Genomic DNA, 19,612 nt, shown 5'->3' on the forward strand with positions numbered 1-19,612 from the left:
TCATAAGGCCCATCATTCCTGCCGGTACCCCTGCACACTCTTCTGGTCCGTGTCCTCTCATATTAAAAAATATGAATTCAGACTTACACAAAAAAATAACCTAAAATAATTCCAAAGTGGAAGGGAAATGCTGAACAATCAAATTAAAATTACTTTTTATTTCGTCACTTATTTCGTCACCTGCAATTTTGACAGGGGCAGCACCCTAGCGCCCCCTATTGACAAGCCAGTACTGACCTTTTGGTCTCCTCTTTGTCAGCACATCCTGTTTATGGCGCAATAATGACAGCTGAGGCTTTTTTTTTTTTTTTTTTTTTTTGCCTTGTCTCTCTAACACAGCTGCTCCACTGAAGGTCATGCCTCGCCGTAAAACAAGAGGGTTATAAATGGCTTGCAAGCATTTCGTGCAGGAAGATGGAGGCGATACTGCTTCTGAGCAGATATGGACGGCAATTGTAACAAAGCAAATTGTCGGGAGCGTGAGATCAAAGCAGAGAGAGATAGTTACGATGAATAAAAGGCCTTTAAAAGATCAAAAGTGTTCTCTCTCTTTACTTGCCCACATTTCTACGCTGGGAGGGGAAATTTCACCCCCGAAATTTGGTGAAGTGAGTCACTCATTCTCCTCAAGGATGACCGAAGTGCAGATAATTGCAAGATTTGTCTGCGTCTCAGTATCGTCTACGTGTGTGTTATCCTCAAAGACTCCTAACCCCACTGCACCAACTTGCAAATATCCTCTAATTAAACTCTGTGGTTGATTAAGCACGACGGAAGAGTCTCTCTACCCATGTAGGGCTCAGACAACATGGCATTTTTTTCAAGCTGCAGCGGAATAATTATTATTGCTGAAATAACGTTTGCGCTTTATGGGTGTGATCGCAACAGTTTTGTGTTTTTATTGAGAACAAGTGTGGAAACTGGAAGAATAATGTTTATTTAGTGAGTTGTAAAAGCATTTTTACATTTTCAGAGATGAAGGCCGGCTCGGCAGCACACTCGGTTAAATCGCTGCTTCTGATTTGATAAGCCCAGGCACAGATGAGAGAAGTATCTGTGTATATTTCTCCATATATTTGTTTAAATAATAATTTAGATGCAGAAACAGGAAGTCACGGCTCTAAAGAATAGATTTGTGTGATCATACCAAGCAGTGGTGTAAGCTGAAATAAATATGGATAAATAAATACGGCGGTAACATATGAGCAACATTAATGATGAATAAAAAGAGCATCATGGAAGAACCAAAAGCATAAAAGTTTTACAAAAAAATAGGTTATAATATAAATGCAGGAGAAACTATATATTTAGATGAAAAATAAAAATATTTCTTTGGAATTATTTCTCTTATTCAGAAGCAAAATCTTTGACTTGCAAAACTGCATCAAACCAGGGTTGCAGTTACTTTTTTGAAAGGTTAAATTTCTTAGACTTTAACTTTCCTGGTTATTTATGTTTTTAAAGATATCTGGAACAGCAATGCAGAGCGCATTCACTGCAGAATGAAAATAATTTTTAGAGGCTGGTTCCACTGCTGCAGAAAACTCTCATTTTAGAGGAGAGTGTGGTTCCTGTCCTGTTCTGTGGATGATTTGTGCAACATAAAAGTTTGACTAAAATATTAAAACAAAAGCAAGAACGTTTTTTAAAAAAAAGGCAGTATTTGTCATGACTGGATTTAAATGAGCTGTTTACATTTTTGATGCTTGTGGAATTATTTTTACTACTTGGTTTTGCTTTAAAACAAGAGGAATGTACTTTGATCCTTCAGTGCACTAGAATGGTTCTGTTTTATTTGAATAGAATTATGTTTTTTAATGTAAAAAAAGCAGAATGTAATTTGGAAGTGAAATTTTCTGCACTTTTTCATTGTTTGTGACCATTTTCACCAGTGAGGCAGCTGCACTGCACTAATATTAGGTCAACCAGAAAGGGTTGAGCTTTTCACATATTGATGTTAGAACTTTTTATGCAGGAAAAGGAAACATCCATGTCATTTTATTATTAAAAAAAATTATTGAATTATTTGTTTATTTGGATTTTTCTCATGTATTTATATTACTTATAAAATAAGCTTAAGTATCCATCCATCCATCCATTTTCCGAACCGCTTTATCCCTCATGGGGTCGCGGGGGGTGCTGGTGCCTATCTCCAGCGTTCAATGGGCGAGAGGCGGGGTACACCCTGGACAGGTCGCCAGTCTGTCGCAGAAACTTAAGTATTTAAGTGGAAAAATATTTTTTTCCCACCTGATTACTTGATTACAGAATAAATGATTATCGGTACTAAAACAATCATTAGTGACAGTCCCACTTCCCAGCTCATTCTCATTCCCAAAGCATTCCTGTATATTGAACAGGTATATAAACCATCCAGCAAGTTCTTGGTCTGCCCTGAACTGTTCACCCAGTTGGATGTGTCTGGAAAAGCTCCTCAGGAAAGCAGCCTGATCAGATCTTCAAACCTCCTCCCCTCCATGCAGTGGAACAGCCACTGGAGTAGAACTGAAGCACATCGGCTTATTTGCAAGGCTGAGCCCAGCCAACTTATGGAGGAAGCTAATTTCAGGTGCTGGTATCTGTGTCATTCCGAGCTGTATCCTGGTCTGCTGGTAGATCAAGAGCTTTTCCGCTGAGCTCTTCCTTCGCCACAGTGGACCAGAGCAACTCCACCCTTACTGCAGACAAAGCCCTAATTAGTGAGTCCATGTCCTGCTCCATCCCAGCATCACTCATGAATAAGACACTTGACCTCCCTCTGCTTAAGGCAGAGACTGGCGCCTGACCTGGAGGGAGCGGTCCGCCTTTCTCTGGCAAAGAAAGACTTGGAGGAGCTGATTGTCATCCCTCCTGCTTCACAGTTGATTGTTAACGGCTCCAGTGTGGAGTGAAGGTCCTGGCCTTAAAATGCCAACAGCTGTCATAACGGGGGAGCCCTGGGATATTACAGCCTGCAAAGGAAAGCAGCACAACTTTGGGCCACAAATGTAGACACTGCTGTCGATGCCTCCCTGCAAAGGTGGACAAGGTTATAAGTTCTCCACATCCACATAAGACATAACGGACATCACCATTCCCTTCTAAAACAGTGCTAAAAATGTGACAGTTTTTACCCATTCTCAATGAGATGATTATTGTTTTATCTTTTGGTATCCAAATTTTTAAACTAAACTGACATGCATCTTTTATGTATTCATTATGTCTTATAACAGATTTTTTTTTAAGAAGGGTTTTTATTAAAAAAAAAAATAGTTTTGTTATTTATTTTTAGTGTGAATGTAATCTAACATGCTTATTTTCTGTATTTATTTTTCTTATATTGGAATTTCTATAGTAGTGTTTTTATGTGTGAATGTAGTGTGACACATAGTTTGGACTATGTAGCAGCCAGAGTCTGTAGCCAAGACAAATTTCCTTTGGGACAATAAAGTTCATCGTCACCATTATCATGATTTTCTTGTACAGCGCTGACATTGTGTCTGTGAAAGGCGTTTTAGAAATACATTTTACTTACATTTATCAGTGCTCTATATATAAAAAATGGAGTTCAAAGTCAATTTCAGGTAATATTTCTAGCAGGAAAATGTCTTTAGCTCTCCCTAAATGCACTTAGTTAAAATATAGTCTGCTGGATGTGGGTTTTACACATTTACAGCAAATATTGTTTTTGATAAATATATTTTTCATTAGATTTTATTTTTTGAACCCTATTATAGCAGTCGGGATTCCGACAGTGTTACTGTGATGCAAATGATTTGAATGTTTCCTTGCTGATGAGCAGAATGTACAGCCTTTATCATTGTGAACAAGCGTCTCCGCTGCTTCAACCCTCTCCCAAGTTCCCCCAGAGACCGCCGCGTGTCCTAGACCCCCATTTAAACCAGCCACAGCAGTGTCATGGTTGTTAAGGAGAACACAATTAGAGGAGGCATTAACAATGAAAATTAATTTGCTGTCATCCCCTCCCCGTACTATCTGCCATTGTTGCTTGAAAACACCCAGCCACCTCCTTCTTGAGAATTTATTCTATGCTTATTTAGTAGCAGGGCTGCTTTCATGTGTGTGCCAATTGTTGGATCAGGTTTCTGAGTCAAGATCGGGCTTGTCGTCCTCAGTGAGATCAACGACTAGTCTTTACTATTAGTTTAGGGTGGTTAGAGAAGGAGATTTAGTGACCCTAACCTGAAGCTATCAGTTTTCTGTCCCCTTTCAGATATAAATGGATGAGATACGTAGTTCCTGCTCATTCCTCTTACCTGCTGTGTCCTTCCTCAATGTCATTGTGAAGACACATGGAGGGCTGGCCATGTCTTCAGACTGCAAGAGTAATTGCGCATATTCCTCTTTACCACAACACAGGCTGTCCGTATAACCCAGCAACAGGGGAAAGGGGGGGGGGGGGGGGGGGGGGGGGGGGGGGTCTATGTGAGAGTGATGGAAAATCAGTGTGAAAAAAGGAGCAGAAAGAAAGGAGGACGTTGGGGGTTGGGGTGATACTGAGTGAAGAGATGGATGAACGTTTGAAATGCGAGGCAGTGTCCGGTCTAAAAGGGAGAGAGAGAGTAAACTGGGGATAAAAGGGAAAGCTTTCTCGCGCGCACATGAAAATTTTACACCCTGTGCTCTTTCCACTTCGGCATCACCTGGGAGTGCACATCTACAGAGACCACCAGTTGGATGGCTGAATCTTTTAACAATGCTTTGAAGTATTAGAGGGGAAGCCGCTTATTTCCAAGAAATTTGTTGTGTGACTTCACAGAAAATATAAATATTTGCCTGTATGTTTTTGGTTTTATTGTACTCAAACCCTTTTAATCGAGGTAGTGGGTAAAATATCCCATTGAGAAATGACATGTTCCTTCAATAATCTGAAACGTCATCAGCACTGATTACTGCTACATAATATGTGGCTTATTATGCCTGCATGTGTCATGTAAACAAGTCATGTGGTATATGTTGGCATACATTTTATGCTCGTTAAATAACAAAAATTATGCTGTCGTAGTAAAAATAGAATATTTGTTGTACTGTCCAAACAAGTCTACTAGTAAATATGTTTTACATGCGATGAAACAGGAAATCATAAAAATGATAAAACAAAACAAAAAAGAAACAACGTGCTAGATATGTTTAAACGTATAAGCATTATTTTACATAAATGTGCAGTTGACAGTTGATGTTGGTTTGAAATCTAGAAGAAATGCAATTGTGTTATTGATGAGTTGACATAAATTAGATGGATTTTTTTCCATTGAAAACTGAGATCACAAAAAATAAAATAGATTAATCAATGAAACAGAAGTTTGTATTTAATTCAAATAACAAAACCATAGTTACTAAAATTATATAAAGCCAGTCTAAAGGCAAATTAAGAGTGCAACAAAAAGAACAGATTTAGTTAACTAATGACACTGGGAAATTTCTAATTAATGATCAAAATAATCAAAAAGTCACCCTAAAGGCAAACCAAGAGGACATGTCCTAAGATTGCTTTTAAAAACATTAATGATCCCTGCTGCCATCAGGGCTGAAGAACTGCTATTCCACCAGCGAGGGCCATAATTAGAAAATGATGCCTTGCTGTGGGTGTTTTTTCCCCTGACTATTATCATAATCACACCTTTTTTTTTTCAGAAGACTTGAGGTTTCTCTGTGGCTTATAAAAAGCTTACAGTATAATAGCAGATCTCATAAATATGTAAGCCGAGACCATTAATGGCTCTGAAATAATGAAAAGCAATTTAAATTAAAAACCAAAAAGTACAGGCAGCCAATGCATAGATTTCAAAACTGGTGCAATGCAAGGTCATTCTGGTCTTCCTCCGCATTCATGCAGCTGAATTTCTGATACAAAGTATATAAATCCTACAGCATAGTTAAAGCATCCTTATAATACACTCTGTCTCAATTCATTTCAATTAAATTTTATTTATATAGTGCCAATTCACAACACATGTCATCTCAAGGCACTTTACAATGTCAAATTCAGTCCAATCATACAGGTTAAATAAAAAGTTTCCTATCTAAGGAAACCCAGTAGATTGCATCGAGTCTTGAGAAGCAGCGTTCACTCCTCCTGAAAGATCGTAAAGCTAGAGGGACAGTCGTCGGCATTGTCGATGGCTTTGCAGCAATCCCTCATACTGAGTATGCATGAAACACAGTGGAGAGAAAAACTCCCTTGTAACAGGAAGGCTCAGTATGAACTGTCATCTGAATCGACCGTCTGGGGTCAGAAAAGACAGACCAGTGACACAAAAAGCACAGAAGCCCACATTGATCCAGAAATCCTTTCTATGTTAGATGGTAATAGAAGATGATCTGCCTCCCCTGGATCATGTCACAGCTAACAGAACGCCAGACCAGGTGTACCTACTATTAAAAGAAAAAAGACAGAGAGAACAAAAAGTTAAAAGTTGAAATGACAACAAACAATGCAAATTGGAGAACAGTAGGAGAACTCAGCAGATTGACAAAAATAGACCCTAATGTCCTCCAGCAGCCTAAGCCTATAGCAGCATAATTACAGAGATAACTCAGTGTAACCTAAGCCACCCTAACTATAAGCTTTATTAAAATGAAAGTCTTGAGCCTAGTCTTAAAAGTAGACAGGGTGTCTGCCTCATGGACCAAAACTGGGAGATGGTTCCACAGGAAAAAAGCCTGATAACTAAAGGATCTACCTCCCATTCTACTTTCAGAGACTCTAGGAACCACCAGTAGACCTGCTGTCTGAGAGTGAACTGCTCTGTTAGGAACATACGGGGTAATCAGAGCCCTTATATTTGATGGAGCTTGATTATTAAGGGCTTTATACATGAGAAGAAGAATTTTAAATTCTATTCTTGATTTAACAGGAAGCCAATGAAGGGAAACTAAAATTGGAGAAATATAATGTTAGATCAGCTGAAGGCTTTGAACTGCATTTTGTGTATTCCTGATAGTAATGAATTACAATAGTCCAGCCTTGAAATAATAAATGCATGGACTAGTTTTTAAACATCGCTCGTGGACAACATATTTCTAATTCTGGAGGTGAAAAAAGGAAACCCTGGAAACCTGTTTAATATGGGACTTAAACGACATGTTATGATCAAAAATACGTTTATTTTTACTTTAGTACCACAGGCCAATTTAATGCCATCCAGATTAGGTGATTGATTAAGTAGTTTATTTTTGAGGACTCTGGTCCAAAGATTACAACTTCTGTCTTGTGAGAATTTTAAAAGTAGGAAATTTAAAGTCATCCAGCTTTTGATGTCATCAATACATGCCAGTAGTCGAAGTAATTGCTCGAATTCATCAGGATTTATGGATACATATAGCTGAGTGTCATCAGCATAACAGTGGAAATTATCCCATGCTGTCTGATAATTTTGCCGATCGAAAGCATATATATATATATATATATATATATATATATATATATATATATATATATATATATATATATATATATATATATATATATATTAAAGAGAATTGGCCCAAGGACTGAACACTGTTTCAAAATGTATATTACCTCTTCCTAGTAATCAGAAGACATCAGAGAATAAATCACTGTGATTCCCTATTTTGTTCTGACAATATGTTTTAAGCAGTGAAATAACTGAATTTTTTTTTTCTTGTTAAGAGTAATTGAAACATCAAACTAAATAAATTGGTAGGCATCACATTACATATTGTAGTTGAGATGGTAACATATTTAAAATGAAAATAAACTTTCCAATTAATACCAATTGATAGTGATACTTAATAAAACATATTGGAAGTCTTTACATCATAGGCCTAAAACATCTTAACTTTGAAAACATTTAATTTACATTGGGTATTGCAAATACAGCCCTTACTCCTTAATTTCTACACTGTGCATAGCAAAAAAATAAAAGTAATTAATTTTACATTTTCCCCTGAAATCACGACACAGATGGTTGATACTTGCACAGAAATGGGTGATCCAGCAGGAAAATGATCGCTACCACGTGTCAGAACTGGATTAAGAATGGATGAAGGGAGAAGGACATTTCCAAAGCCCTAAGCTCAACCCTATGGCTACAGTTCTCCTAAAGCCACAAAACCTAGTGGTTCAAATGAATTCCACCAATTCTTTCAAGAAGAATTATCAAATATTTACTGAGCATGAGAATCTTTGCATTATTTCGAGCCTGCTTGGATTAGAAAAACACTAAAACTAGCTTAGTCTTTAAAAAACGTACCCTCTTTAAGATATTTTCCTGTTCTTTTTTATTTCCTCACAGAAACCAAACAGTTCTTCACCAGTTCTGCTGCCCGGCCCCAGAGGCCCCTGAGGCGGAGACCTCCACAGCCTGTGTCCCCAGGTAAGACGATTTCCTCCCAGTAACACCTTCACAAATGTTTTGGATTTTCACCTTTTTTGTAATTTCCTTTTGTTTGTTTTTTTATTACGTTTGCTGTAACTACACTGCAGCCTCTTTTCATGCATCCTGTTAATAACAATGCTTCAGTAGTCAAACCCCTGTCCAGTCAGCCGCCCCAGAAGTGGCGTCTAAAGTTGAAGTGGTTGTAAATGCTTCAAGGTCTTGCAGGGAGGAAAAGCTCGAGTTCTCCCTCGAGTCTCCAAAGTCACATGGAGGACAAGCCTTGCACAGCTTTAGATTTTAAAAGGGTTTCGAGTCTCGAAATAATCTTTATATTATCACATGAAAATTAACCGCACCAACATTCCAAAGTTTTTCACAATAAACTATCTTTGGGTCATTTAAAAGTTATGCATGTAGTTTGGCTTGATGATTTTCAGACAATATACCTTGCAAAATATAGAACTAATAATTACCTGCTGCAATTAATTCATGAATGCATGACTATTAGCCGGCCAGGCCGACTCTGAGGGAGGAGAAAAATGAACACTTATCACTTAAAAAAAAAACAGACCACCAGGTATTGTCTTGGCAATTTTAGACAGAACTGGCAGCTTGCTCGCCTCCTGCTTTTGTTTACACAAGTGTAGTCCACCACCCGAGTTTTGCTGAAAATTATAGCATTCAACCAGCCCAAGGCACATCAATAGTAATTAAGCCGTTCACTCGAAAATGGTTTGTTTGTTGCAGGCTTGGCTTTTTTTCGCGGAGTTGCTCTGCTGCATTGTGCAAGCTTGGCAGAGGATAGCGGATAAGCAAACAGACTTGATAGCAAATGATAGCCCCTGCAATGCCGGACGCAAAGAGTGGCAAAAAGGGGCTGCACACCAACAAGATAATGCAGGAGTTTTTTAAACAACTTATAGGGTGGCATGGTACACATCCAGCTGAATTAATTTATTGAAGAACTAACGTGGAAAGGAAAGGAGCAAGATAAATAAATTCTTTCATACCTTGCCTATCATGCTTATCATGTAATCATAATTGGCATGATTAAGCAATGATAAATTTGTCTCAGTCTTTTGATTTAACAAGTTAATCTGAAGGACTAATTCTTGACCTCACCATATAGTGGCCTCAATCACATATTAGAAGCTCTCTATTTCTCAGCCTTAAGCTTTATTTAGAATCAACATGGAAGTTTACAAATCAATTAGAAGGCAAAAAAAAAAATCAATGAGAATGACATTAAAAGGAATAAATAATGTTCACAGTCTCCAATAAATAATAATAATTTATTTGGTGAAAGAAACACAAATGACAAAGAGAAAACTGTGCTCGTGAAGCTAAAGATTGTTCTTAAAGTGTCTGAGGTCAGTCGTCATGTGGTTATTAGAAGTATTTTTTTTCTCAGTCAGAGAGTTGACTGAGGGAGGTGACAGTTTTTTTTATTTTTTATTTAGCAGAGCTGCCTCATCCACAGCGTGAAGTTGGACTGATTTTATACAGTTTGATTTATTTATTGTGGCCTGGGTCGTTCTGCATTTATGCAAAACATTGAACATTTCTTCTATTAGAACAGATTAATCAAAACTAAAGAGCAAAAATAATAAAACCTGATCGACAAAATATGTACAGAAATACTAAAAAAAAAAATATGTGTGTATATTTAAAAACATCATATTCTTTTAAAAAGTCTTTCTTTGAATCTTTTAAATTAAGGGTCTAACAACTTTTCACTCGTTTTCTATCCAGGCTTGAACTATATTACGGTAATCTGGACCTGTCTGCCTAGAAAAGTTGGCTGAGGAAAATAACAAAAAATAACAAAAATTAGTGTATTTGTATCTAAACTCTCATAATCAGTGTCTGTTTTAAAAATTAATAGAACAGAAAGTCAGGATTCAGGCCTAAAAAACATAGAAATAGAGGCAAAAAGAGGACCTGAAAAACATCAAGCATTATTCAGATGATGATCTAATTATTTATCTATGTACTTTTTAATTTGATGAATTGATAACTATTACAAAAAGAGATTTAAAATATAATTATAATATATGAAAATATAAATACAAACAAAAGACTTTCACATCACAAGATCCCAATGAAGCATGTCTCTGTCTTGACCAAATAAATCATAACAATAGTTGGGGTAGTTGGAAAAATAGAAAATAAGGATTTATAAATACAAATACAGTCTAGCAACAGGAGTTGAGCTGATTGGGCATTCACTTAGAATCTTGGTTGAATAAATTATATTTGTTTTGACTTCAAACATAACCAAGAAGCTGAGAACCATTAATTCAGAGTTTGATTACTTTGGAAATATAAACAACGTAGGAAAGGAGGAACATAAGCTGAGAAGTGTAACACTTTGATCACCATATATTCTTGTCAATATCCCAAATTTTGTCATTATTAAACTTTTGAAAATACTTTTTCATCAGCTATTTTATTTAGTTCCCCTTTCAGGGGTCGCAACAGTGAATCATCTGTGTTTGGGCTGCTATCAAGGAAAACTAATCAAGTTAAAAGATGGTACATGTTCTTTGTTTTATTCACTCAAAACCCAAGCATATAGGCTCCAGACTGGTGTAACGTCTTCAGTCCTATTTCAATATGAAATTAGCAAAAAAAATGTATTGCTGTTGTATAGCAGTTAAACTATTTCTGGGCTGGGCTAAGCCCTCCATGTTACTTATTTCTTTATTCTGAATTCTACTATTCATATTTTGCTTGAAAGTATAATATTTTTTGAACAGACAGCGTTATTTTACATGAACCCCAAGTTGCAGACAGCTTTCTTTGGATTAAAAAAATAGGTGAGGAAACACAATACTTGCTCCCTGACTTGTAAAAATAGGGGAGCAGGTTGTCTCCTTGCCCCATTGTTAAGGCGTTTATACTCATGATGCCACCTGGGCAGCATAAGAGGGTTTACTTCAACTGCAACGAGCTTTGGATCAGGAAAGGGGTGAGCGGAAAGAAGATCTTGCAGCTAAAAGGTCAAATCTGAGGTGTTTCTGTGCAGTACACCAATCAAAAACCTGCTTTTTCGCTACGACACTCAAACGACTCATTTAAGTAGGAGATCAACTTGAAATAGGTGAGATGAATAGAGAACGAACATAAAGTTGAGAATCAATCAAAGTTCATTTGTTCAAACCTTCCTCATTAAAAGGTGTTTTCGGGCTCTTGTGTTTCCTAATTGTTTTGGGCTTGGAGATCATTACCAAAGGCCAACAAACAAAGAGCACAGCAGAAGGTCTTTGGTAACTTTCAAGACTTCAAAACACCCCCTGGCAACCTCTGAAGCAAACCACTTCAAAACAGGACCCCCCTGGGGCTGAGACAGAGAGCGGCTTGTGGTTTTTTTTTTGTCCTTTTCGTTTCGTTCTTGTTGCGTCTTAGCTCTTTCAGAAAGCTCTATTCTGTTCAGGTTGATTTCTGTACTTCTGCATTGTTGTCAGTGATTGGTTGATCACCCTTTTCACCCCCACATCCCAGCCAGATGACTCCACACAGCATCCCCTCCCTCCCACACCTCATTGCATCCGTCATCACTCATGCTCACTCCATTCGGGCTTGTCTCACGGTGTGGTCACAACTGATTCCAAGAAAAAAAAAAAAGTGCAAATACTACCATGTCGGTAAAGTCTACTAATATGTGTTAAGGCTGTCATAATGCATCAGTGTGTGTAGCGTAGGGTCCTTCCCATGTTGGAAACTTGGTGAGCCATTTTTGTTGACACATGTAATGCATTTGTGTTCATGTGAAGAACAAACCAAAAAAAAAAAAAAAACCTTATCATGTTGCATGCTTTGGCTTGGCAGTATTCAGACATCCTGTAGCTCCCTGTCTACTTGTTTGTGTGAGTGTTAGTGTGTGCTTGTGCCGTGTGTCACTGTAGTGCACATGGCATGCAGTAAATAACTTATATATAGCACCTTGCAGATGTCTCGACATTCCTTGAGCTCATTTCTCATCTCGCCACTTTACAACCCTCAATTTGAATGTATTTGATTGGGTTTTTACGTGATATACCAACACAACATAGTGCATAAAAGGAACGTGGAAGGAATATATTTTTTTTTTCAATTGTAGCCACCTGAGTCAGTATTTTATAGCGCCACCTTTGACTGAAATTGCAGCTGCAAGTCTTGTGGGGTAAGTCTTCACCAGCTTATCACATCTAGAGGCATAATTTCTTAACTTATTCCTCTTAGATAAAACTCAGACTCATTTAGACTGGATGAAGGTCATCTGCAAAGTATAGGGATAGTTGTGTGGCCCCCAACTACATTTCAAGAAAGATTTGGTGCACCAGAACAAGGTGACTTGTGCAGATGGAAACCTTTAATTTTTGATTTGGGCAAAATTAGAACTTCTTAAAATTAAAAATGTTAGGTACAACACAAAGCATTCATCTTTTAACATCCAGACTTTTTACATTCTCTTTAATTTCATAGTAAATAGGACCACATCTTTCCTAAGACATATACTGTATTAAGACTGAGGTGCATGAAAGTCCACGTTCAATTCATTTCATCAAATTAGCTAAACACACCAAGTCTTTTTTTTTTTTTTAAATACTGACCAAAATCCTGTTTTTAAATTGCTAGACCAAAAAAAATAAAAATCTTTTTTTTTCACTAGAGTCCAAAATAATTTGCAAACTGGATGACAATGATTTACACATTCCTTGACTCCTGAAAATTTGGCTAAATTGTTTAGTTAAAATGATCATATTTTGTAGAGCAGGTACAAAATAAACTACAACATAATTTTTTGGTTTATGTTTTTATTCAGTTTCAGCTTGGCTGGCCGGTCAGTCTTGTTAGGTGTGCTGTTGCACCATACTGCTTCCATCTTTTAGAAGATGGACCTTATCTCCTTGAGATGTTCAAAGGATTTTCTTGCTAAGTATTCTCAAAATGACGCGCAATTTTCCTTCAGCTACACATTTATGCACTGTATTGTGTTGGTGGTTCACATAAAAGTTAGAAGATTTATGGTTGTAACATAAAAAAATGAAGAAATCTGGAATGTATCAATACTTTTGCAAGGCACTGTGGTTCAGGAAAACATGCAACACTTCGACAGATCGTCACGAATTTAACAAAATCTCGTGATATTTCACCAGCTTTTTTTTTTAAACTTATCTAAGAGTTTCATATTGTTGCTTTCAAATGGCAAAGTTCTTGCTTTTTGAAGAAATATAATAATGATACAGATAAAACCTTAAAATGAGCCATAGAAGTGTCATAACGGTGCATGATTCTCAAACGCTTTTGGTGAGTTTGCAAACTGAGCTTCAACAGATGTTTCACTCTAAATTGAGGAATTGTTATAAGCTGAAATGGAGCCTTGTTTTCATTTGAAAGTCAAGTCTGGGATTAGCTTTACAAAAGAAATTAATATATACCAGGATAGTGTCAAAACTATATACACACTGAAGGACATGTTCTTCATTTGGGTGTTAACGTCTAAGTTCTGAATGTAAATAAACATGTAATGTATATATATATATATATATATATATATATATATATATATATATGGATTTATCCTATTGTCACACAAAAGTGACGGACTCCAGGCAGAGAAAGACCTCATTAACATAATACAACAGCTCAGCACCTCTTTGCTCGCCACTGCCATTTTAACGTGTAACAACACCTTCTTTTTCTCATCAGACCTGTCAGAGAGATTGCAATCATGATGATGTTTCATTTGCACTGCCGCTTCTGCCTAGAATAATTTCAGCCTCTGTGTCAAAGGGGTCAGCTCGGAAAAGGGCATCAGCAGGAGCTGTAATAAGAACTTACCACACCAATTTGAAGCTATGGTTGCTTTGGTAAACAACTGATTATTTTGTTGTATTTTTAGTATTTTTGTTTTTTTTAGATTAGTTAGAGACAGAAAAGGAACCACCTTGGTGTGTGTGAGAAACCATTAAAAAAAGGGGAAAGTTTTAGCTGAAAAGAGAAGAGTCAGATTTTTACTGTCGCATATAATGAGCACCCAGAGGAGGCCAGAAACTCATCACGGTCACTCTCACCAGACCTTAAAGAGGCACCAGAGGGTCTGGAGACTGTGGCGGATTTGTATTCCGGCACACAACGTCACATCTATAATCGCAGATGGAGTTGGCTGATTGTCTGAGATAGCTACAGCCTTTCAATTAGCTGTGTGAGCCATCTTCCGCGGCGCTCTGCTTCGTTTGCACACGGGGGTTCTGTTGTTACCTTTATAAGACCGCAGGGGAGCTCAGGCTTAACTTTCTGCTTTGCAGCAAAAAACAGAAGTGCTGCAGTTGACAAACAGGAGCCTAGAAACCTGGTAAAAGGTTGGGAAATGTTATTACAAAATACTAAAGCAGAGAAAAACGGAAGATTAACATGAGTCACAAGGATTTGTGATGGATTGATAACATGTAGATGTTTGCGTTTGAGTTGATTTTGTGTTTTTTAAACATATTTATATTCAACAAATAAGGATATCATGAAGATGTTCATTAATTGCAGGAACTGAATTCACCAAGTGAAACTCATTATATTGATAAATGACACACAGACTGATGTTTTTAAGGCTTTTTTTCTGTTAATCATAATGATTTCTCTCTTACAGTTAATGACAACTTTAAGAGTAGAATTTGAAATCAGACCAACTAAATTACAAGCAAAAAATGTAATAAAATAAATAAAGACATAAAGAAATAAGCAATAATGTCATGGCCAAGTGCCCTTCACATTTATTCTCTACTTAAGAGTTTTAAAACTCTTAAAATCAATCCATTCATGCAGCTTTGTACAAGGGTATTGCAAATGCACAGTTATTCAAAAAAGTGACTTGGGTATTTTTTACTTACATTTCTGGAAAAATCATCCACTGTACCTTTAAATGGAATGTCAACATACCTTTAATAAGGAATACAAGACATTCATTTTCCGCTGATGTTCAAATATTATTATTAATCTAGGGGGATGGTGGCCTAGTCGTTAGAGCAGCGCGTTTGCGGGATGGGTTAAATGCAGACGACAAATTGGAATGTACAATTGTAATGACAAATAAAGACTTCTTCTTCTTCTTATATGACTTGACACAGATCTCCAAATTATCGTAGCCATTCTTCAAAATTAGGAAAACGTTAGAACATGCTATTCAGGTATAGTAGAAGTGTAAATATTAAGGAAATGCCTACAATGGAATACCTAGCTCTAACCAGATCTGTACTCAGAGCAGTAAGTAAAATGTGAAACTTTAATTAGCCATCCTACGATAATTAGCATACTCAATCTGCCGTTTACCTTGTCAGAAAGGAAATTAGCTTCCAATGTTACAAAGTTTCATCTTGATGAATGCATAATTATTATTCAAGGCTTTTTTTTAAATGATATCCTAAATTACTGCAAAGCTTTGATCCAAATGTTACATTTAATCTTATATCCTTAAAATTTATCCCGGGACTTTTTATGATGAGCTATAAAAAACACTCTAAAAGACTGGAGAGGAAAGTGTGAGTTTTTTTTAGGACCTGTTGAATTATGACTTTAGAGAAATATAAAAAGAAGGACAAAACACTTAAGCTGTTGCCAGATGCCATTTAACAAAGCGAAGTCCTAACATCCTTGATCGTAAATAACAGTAAAAACAGATTTTAGGCGACCCACTGAGAGAGCAAAGAGAACATCGTTATGGAGTTTAGTTGGACATGAATTCACCCCTGGTTGTGCTGTGATGCCCTGCCATGGCATATTTTTCTATATTTAATCACTGGATTTTATATTAAACTGCCATAATTATTGGAGTCCTGCAGTTTGTCAAATGAAAGGTGAAGTGGACTGAATAAGGACACAGGTGGAAGGTTTTTTTTTTTTGTTTCTGTACTGTCTGCACAGAAAGAATGAAGACCATGTGTGCCATTATTCATAAAGTGTCAGAAGCACTGAGGAATGATTGATTCCCTCTTGTTAGAGGACGATACAAAAGCACAGTCTTTAAAAAGGTATTCAGAATTTTTAACATTTTCACTTGTCACAACCACAAACCTCAACATATTTATTTGAATATTATTGTGACAAGCCCACATAAAGTAGTGGATACATGTAAAGCAAATGAAAAAAAAAATACCACTCTACCATGGTAAGGCACGAGTTGATTCTAATTTCTTACTGGACAATAAAGAAAAGATATTCTTAAAAAAAAATATATTTGCTCATACAGAGAACCCAATACGGCAAAAACTTAAAAGCATTGCATAAAAAACAAAACACGTTTAAATCACCTTTGAAAACACATAGTTACCTTTAAAATAATAGAAATCCATGTCCATGGATTATTTGGTTCTGTAAGAGCAGTGCTGGCTTCTTTAATCATTCATCAGTGATCATTCAAACAGTTCATTAGTGAGACAGTTTAAAGCAACACCATTTTCAGTTTTGACCCAAGTATTAGCTTAATTTGAGATATATAAAATATAAAATAAAATAAATGCGAGAGCTAACCTTACCTGCTTCTACTTTTCTTATCATTGAGTGAAAGTTCGTCATGGCTGAGGGAAAAAGAAGTAAACTATGTCTGAGAGGGCTAAAGAGAAAGTGAGACAGGGATCGCTTCAGACGAAAAACAAGAGTGGATCTTGCAAAAAGTTGGCAGTTGATAAAAGAGCAATCAGGATGCAAGACCTATTCTCTGTTTGCATCAGTATTATTAGACTGGTAAGTTATCTTTTTGCCTGTTGTACACAGAATGTGTCCGAGTCTATATTTTTCAGTTTTGCAGGAGCTAAATGCTAAGCTACCCGGTTAAAAGTTGTTGTTAGGCAACAAAACACACACGACATTTCCCTGATCCAACATATTTTGGGATGTTTTTCTGTGTCTTGCTTGACAGGGAACCCTTTATTCTTGCAATAAAGTATAAATGTGGCTCCAAAGATACCCCAAGGTTTCTTTCAGGCTCTGTGGTGTTTGGCCAGTGATTTCTATCTGTATCTTTGAGACCAAAAGCAAAGAAATTCACACTCATCCACTCAGTGATATTACGGACAGACTGACTCAGTGACTGTAGTGGGCTTTTAGTCATGCGGTGACACAGTGATGTAATGTTGTGTCATCAGGATTCATATGATAAATACTTTTGTATTACTCTGTAAACAGAGCTAAGGGGATCTTATGAAGGTGTTAAGATGGCCTGAAAATGGACTACTGAGGAACCCCACAGCTGTTTTCTCTTTTGTTCACTCAGATTTCTAATCACAGAGCAAGACAAGGCAGTCCCTGTGTGCCAAATAGGATCTAAACCACTTTAGTACTGCCCTAAACATTCACACCCATTTTTTTAGTCAATAAATCTGTATGTTATGATCTGCTGTGTTTAGTGCAGCTGTTCTGGTTTGGTTTCAACCCTGACTGGAAAGGACTGAAGGGATTCTTTTTGATCATATACTTCCTTTTCAATGACCTTTGCCCAAAAGGTTAGCCTGGATATAGGCCTGCTCCTGGTTATTACTGATGCATCTAGATTTGAATTCTTAAAAAGTGGTTTGAACACTAAAGTTTTAAGAGCCTCTGTAAAATACCCATGTCAAAGGAAATATTTATTAAATGCAATATTTCAGGGGGAACATGGCTAGAGAACCTCATAGGCAACACATAAAGGGAGCAGATAAAGGATTTTAAGTTAAAAAAATACTCTTTACAAGATACATAACGTATTTTTCGGACCATAAGGCGCGCTGGATTATAAAGCACACTAAATATTCTTCCCAAGTGTGTAATATCGCTCCGTACACAGCTCTTTATCCGTCTCTGTTGGGAGGACAGAGTAGTTGGACTACACTGCCCTGTTTCTAATGTAAGGCCAAAATAAACGTAACTTTTATACTAAGTTAACTTACAAAGGTTTATTGTTGCTAGGGCATATTCTAGGCGCTGGCTGCCTAAAGGCTCCCACTTGTTCAGGCGTACAGCGCACATACTGTGAGCTTGGTGGACTCCGCGCTGACTCTCCGCAGACGTTTTACCCTTTATAGTTGAGCGTACTATTGGCTACATTTCTTGTGGGAAATTCCTACCATTCCCACACTTTCTGCCAGCAGGACCAAGCGGGGAACCGATGGTAAAATGTGTGATTAGCTAGCTGAGCACCTAGAGCTGTTTCTTTCCCAGCAGGCTCCCACCTGTCAGTGAGAACAGAGAGGGACTGTGAAGCCCTTGCGACCGCCTGCTTGGAGCAGCTCAGTGTATGAAGCTAGGTGTCATATATAAAACAGTTGTAAAGACTTCTTGCAGTCGAGAAGTTTAAAGTGTGTTTGCGCGGAGTAAGCGCAGAGTCCGCCTTGAGTGCACGCAAACCGCCACGGAGTGAACTACACCCGAGTATGTGAGGGCCCTTACGTGAATGCAGTTCTATTTTCAACATTACAGTCAGGCAGTCTCATAGACAGCTCAGGTGTACGATCAGGTAGTGACACAGTGTACCGTAATGCTCTGAATATCCACTGAGCGGAGCTGCTTCATTGCTTACCAAAGTCTTACAGACACATGTTAACAGATTTTTAGCACATTGTACCACATACAATCGCTCAGTAATCACATATAAGGCGCATCGTATTATAAGGCGCACCATCAATTTTTCAGAAAAACAAGGATTTTGAGTGCGCCTTATGGTCTGAAAAATATGGCTGTTCATATAGTAGATGATCTACTGATTTGGGAGGTACACGACACATAAGCTGAGACAATGGTGGCCATGAAGTTAATTTGGAGTTCCAGATGTTATGTTCCTTAGTCGGCTTGTTTTAAACTTAAAAAAGCAAGGTAGCTGTGCCTCCTACATGTATTTTTTTTTTTCCGAAGTAGCTTGAACTCCTTAGCAAGGCATTCAATGACAGGAGCTTTTTTTCAATCCCTCTCAGGTGTGCAGCACCCACACTTGTTATCTGACAAACTTGTTAAAGAATAAAACACTCTGTGCTCTTCTTCCTCACTCCATCAGTCTCAGCGGCGCAGCTGAGAATTAAATTTCACGAGCGATAACCCCAGCCACAGTTTCCTTGAACCCCTTGCACCATGATTCAATAGTTGTCCTCCGTCTATCCCTGTCTCTGCACTAAATGTTGTGGTGCCGGCCGTCACGCTGCCGCAAATGGAGGGGGTGACCTTGGATGTTTGCTGTTTTGTTGTCATGATAACTGAAAGCACAGGAGAAAAGAAAGTAACCAGGTACAGTCTGGATATGGAGAGTTTGCATGCATTTTCCCTCTCCC

The 19,612-nt window shown here is 37.5% G+C and overlaps 1 protein-coding gene across 1 annotated transcript in view; it reads left to right on the forward strand.

Annotated features, from left to right (window-relative positions):
- The first annotated feature begins 8,258 nt into the window (after positions 1-8,258).
- iqsec3a (IQ motif and Sec7 domain ArfGEF 3a) overlaps positions 8,259-19,612 on the forward strand; it is a 137,242-nt gene continuing 125,888 nt past the window's right edge. Inside the window, exon 1 of the mRNA XM_036149021.1 lies at positions 8,259-8,339. The gene's annotated coding sequence lies outside the window, so the exon portion shown is untranslated. The remainder of the gene's footprint in view (positions 8,340-19,612) is intronic.

Source organism: Fundulus heteroclitus, chromosome 17 (genome assembly GCF_011125445.2).
Source record: "Fundulus heteroclitus isolate FHET01 chromosome 17, MU-UCD_Fhet_4.1, whole genome shotgun sequence".
Classification (NCBI taxonomy): Eukaryota; Metazoa; Chordata; class Actinopteri; order Cyprinodontiformes; family Fundulidae; genus Fundulus; species Fundulus heteroclitus.